This window comes from Hylobates moloch, unplaced genomic scaffold (assembly GCF_009828535.3).
Source record: "Hylobates moloch isolate HMO894 unplaced genomic scaffold, HMol_V3 SCAFFOLD_13, whole genome shotgun sequence".
Lineage (NCBI taxonomy): Eukaryota > Metazoa > Chordata > Mammalia > Primates > Hylobatidae > Hylobates > Hylobates moloch.
Genome location: NW_026652288.1, coordinates 100,177,904 through 100,182,734, shown reverse-complemented (window position 1 = coordinate 100,182,734; position 4,831 = coordinate 100,177,904). Strand labels below are relative to the sequence as shown.

General features: G+C 39.5%; 1 pseudogene; it reads right to left on the bottom strand.

Moving 5' to 3' along the window:
- Positions 1-1,917: 1,917 nt before the first annotated feature.
- LOC116479967 (T-complex protein 1 subunit zeta-like) lies at positions 1,918-3,707 on the bottom strand (annotated as a pseudogene).
- Between the last annotated feature and the right edge of the window lie 1,124 nt (positions 3,708-4,831).

Here is a 4,831-nt window from a genome sequence, read left to right as displayed (position 1 = left end):
CCATTCTCTGATCTCTCTTCTTCCACTTCAGCCTCCCTATTCCCTGAGACATCCCAATATTAAAATTGGGCCAGGCCAGGCACTGTGGCTCATGCCTGTAATCCCATCACTTTGGGAGGCCAAGGCGGGCGGATCACTTGAGGTCAGGAGTTTGAGAGCAGCCTGGCCAACGTGGCAAAACCATGTCTCTATTAAAAATACAAAAATTAGCTTGGTATGGTCCCAGCTACTCAGGAGGCTGAGGCAGGAGAATCGCTTGAACCTGGGAGGCGGAAGTTGCAGCGAGCCAAGATCGCACCACTGCACTCCAGCCTGGGTGATAGAGTGCGACTCCACCTCAAAAATAAATAAATTTAAAAAAAACAAATAAAATAGAGCCAAATAATAACCCTAAAATGGCCTCTAAGTGTTCACATGAATGGAAGAGTCACATGCCTCTCACTTTCAATCAAAAAATAGAAACGATTACGTGAAGGGAAGCCATGTTGAAAGCTGAAATAGGCCCAAAGCTAGGTCTCTTGTTCCAAACAGTTAGCCAAATTATGATTGCAAAGGAAAATTACTGAAGGCTGTTAAAAGTCCCATTCCAGTGAACACACAAATAAAAAAGTAAATCTGCCTTATTGCTGGTATCGAGAAAATTAGAGAGGTCTGGATAGAGGATCAAAGAAGTCACAACATTCCCTTAAACCAAAGCCTAATCCAGAACAAGACCATACTATGATCCATGATACTATAAACTGAGGTGAGAAGGCTAAAGAAGAAAAGTCAGAAACTGGCAAAAGTTTGGTTCATGAGATTTAAGCAAAGAAGTCATTTTCATAACATGAACGTGCAAGGTGAGGCAGCAAGTGCTGATATAGAAGTTGCAGCAAGTTACCCAAAAGATCTCGCTAAGATAGCTGATAAAGGTGGCTACATACTAAACAACATATTTTATTTTTTGTTTTGAGGTTTCAACTTAATATTTATTACACATTCATTGCAGATAACCGCTAAGCCCTCAAAACACACAGCTTAGTATCACACAATTTCATCTTCAAGGACTACAGAAATAGACCAACTGTATATAAACAATCTTGTGGAAATATGTAGGAGAGAACAGTAATTTGAGTGAGAAAAATATGGCACTAAAGGGTTTGGGATGGATATGTTGCACAAGCAGAAAGTTCAGAGGCTTGAAAATATGGTCAACCATTAATCTCGTATTTCACCCAGTAACCCTAGCCCTTAGTCACCATGCCCTCCATCATCTTTTTACCTCTGCCTCTTCTATTTTTGCCACTTGTCCCTTGCAGCTCTCTCAACTCCCTTACCTCTAGTTTATTCTTCTTCCCATTTACTACAGCTTAACGTTTGTGGGGGAGTATTGCACCAAGCTATTTCAAAAGCAGGAAAAGTCCAACTGCTCCAATAAGTTTACAAATAGAAATTTGTACTAACAGGGACGCTTTCAAAATCTTAAATTACATAAGTGTTATTTATGTTAGCACAAAAATTTTTTAAACCTAAATACTTGACAATAGGACACTGTTGGATAATTTAACATCTTCATAAGAAATTATTAAACCATTAAAATTTGTTTTTCAAGAAATATTTAATAATAAGGTAGATAACATATGCTTTTCTAACATGGAATTTTATGTCACTGCAGCTGAAGCAAAACATCCTGTTCACTGGGTAAAAGGCACACATGGACCTGCTTTATGTGTTTTTACTTCAGTGCAATTAAAAAAATACTGTAATTGTAATTTCAGAACTTCAGAATTTCACTAGGTACCAGTGTTCTTTCCTTTTTTCACATGGGAAAGAAAATTCCTTTGAAAATCATTTGAAGCTTGGACAAAAATTCCACACCTATATTCCTCAGGATCACTTTGCAGAGTCTTCAAGACTCAGATGCAGTGAAGCTTCAACTTAACCCTTCAGAGGAGACATTCTATTGATAGTTTGCATGGTCTCGTCAACCAAGAGAATGTTGGTGGCAATCACAGTGCAGGAGTGAAGAAGCTGTTTCTTTACACAGTAGTTATCCCATACTCCTATTTCTGCTGCTACCGTTGGCTCACCTATATTGAGGTCCACATCCACAAGCTGACTGATTCTGAATATTCTGCTTGAATTTCAACTAACGTTCTTGAAGGTCAAAAGCAGAATTCTGAGCAAGAACCGTGGGAATAATTGAGCCATGCATCAGTAAATGCTTGAACTCCAAGCTATGCACTGCCCTTTACACTGGGCTTATATTTAATCTGCCATTGCTTATATTCTGCCATTGCCACTTCCATGGCACCAGCACCTGGAACTACACAGCCATCATTACTAGCTCTTCTGATAGCCCTCAAGCCATCTCTGATGGCGTCTCTGATTTGAGAGAGTGTGTGCTTATTTGGTCTTTTGATCAACAATGTGACAGAGTGAGGATTGTTACATTTCTCAATAAAGGTGAACTTCTCTTCTCTCAATGTATACTCATGCACAAAAACTGCACGTCCCAAGCAGTCAGGATTTAGGTCATCAAAATAAATCAGACCTACCCTGCCACAAGCAAGAGTCAACCTCTCCATATTTCTACTTTTTGCTCTGTGTAGAGCTACTATGCCTTCTTTTGCAAGAACATCTAAGGAAAAAGAGATTAATTCCCTTTTGATAATAACAACAAATCCTTTATCTGAATCAGCACAGATTTTCCTTTTCAGTTCTACTATTTTTTAGCTCTATGTTCAATGAACTTTCTTTCTGATTTTATGATTTTTTTCTCTCTCTTCTTCACTCTTGTCAATAAAAAAGGCCAGAATTTACCTCCTTTTTTCTTATTCTAATGACACACTACACTTGAGGATGTATGCATCTTCCACCTTTTTCTTCATATCAGGATGCCGTGCTCCATGGTCCAAAACAGGCCTCTAATTAAGCTTCTATCAGCCTCAGGTTTATGTTTCATCTGCATGATCTCAAATACGAAGAGATCAATAGGTTCATCTTGTTTGTTAATAGCCAAAATGGAGTCCAATACAGCCTATTTTAAGACGTCTGCAAGTTCAGCATGAGCTTTAGTACAAAGAGATGTTCTGGCCATATCTCTTAAGCGTTTCTATGTGCATCTCTCTGCTTACTTTGACTTGTTCCAAGAACTGAAGGGCCCTTACCTTTGCAACCTCAAATCCTTCAGTGATTATTCTGGGATGAAGGCCTTCAGAAATGTAGAGGTTGGCCTGTTTCAGTAGCTCTCTAATTACTAGGACATGGTAAGTCATACCATCACCGGTTATATCATCCTGAGCTGTTGCTACTTTTGCTATTAAGTTGTGGGGTGGAGGGAGGGGGGAGGGACAGCATTAGGAGATATACCTAATGCTAAATGACGAGTTAATGGGTGCAGCACACCAACCTGGCACATGGATACATATGTAACAAACCTGCACATTGTGCACATGTACCCTAAAACTTAAAGTACAATAATAAAAAAAAGAATGCATTTAATAGCATTTGCATTTCATGAATTTGCATTTTGTGAAGTGGCACATGGCTATCTTTAGTAAGCTTGATGTGTCCAGCACAGAAACAGGCATCCTCGTGATGCCCTTGGATCCCAGGTTGGTCCTCAGTATGTCCTGTAGCCCCTGCACCACACTGATGTTGAGCACCAAAACCACCTGCACTTGGGCCACCTCAGCCTTGGGGTTCTGGGTCTTCCTGGCGGCCATGGCTGCTCAAGAGGAGGAAGAGCAAAAGACCTGTGCTGAGATCCCAGAGCCAGCATAGGCTGTAGAAAACCCGGATAGTGCCTCCCACTATCCGGGTCTTCTGCAAATTTTTAGTGTACTTAAAACAACCTCATGTTGGGAGAAGACGCCATCTAGAACTTTCATAAAGAGCAGAAGTCAATTCCTAGTTTCAAAGCTGCCAAGGATAAGCTAACTTTCTTGTTAGGGGCTAATGCAGATGGTAACTTTAAGTTGAAGCCAAATCTCATTTGCCATTCTGAAAATCCTGGGTCCGTAAGAATTATGCTAAATCTACTCCGAAGATGTGACTCTATTGCTGCAACTTCATGATAGAACTTGAATGGGTGAAGAGTTTCTTCTTATGAATGAGCCAAAAAAGGTGTTTTGTTTTTTAAAGATGGAATCTACTCCTGGTGGACATGCTGTAAATATTTTGAAATGACAGCAAAGGATTTAGAATATTATATAAACTTAGTTGATAAAGCAGTGGCAGGGTTCGGAGGACTAACTTCAATTCTGAGAGAAGTTTTACAGCATCACACAGTACAGAGACATCTTTTGGGACAAGAGTGTTCTTGAGTTAATCGATAGAACAAACTTCATTATTGCTTTATTTTAAGAAATCCTCACAGTCTCCCCAACCTTCAGCAACCACCACTCTGATCAATCAGCAACCATTAACATCGACGTAAGATCCCACACCAGCAAAAAGATCAGGACCTGCTGAAGGCCCAGGTGATGGTTAGCATCTTTTAGCCAGAGTATTTTTATTTAAGGTGTATGTACATTGTTTTGTTGACATAATACTATTGCACACTTAATAGAATATAGTATATCATAAACATAATGTTTATATGCACAAGAAAACCCAAAATTTTGTGTGGCTCACTTTATTGCAAAATTCACTTTATTGTGGTGGTCTGGAACTGAATTGCTAATATCTCTAAGGTACGCCTGTATTGGAAAATCATTTGAAAGCCATGTTTTAGTAGAGAGCACCACTGGAATAGTAAGCCAGAAAGGTCTATAGGAATTGCCTCCATCCAATCTTTGTACCTCAGAGATAGAGGAAATGAAGTCTATGGAAGCAATTTAATTTGGCT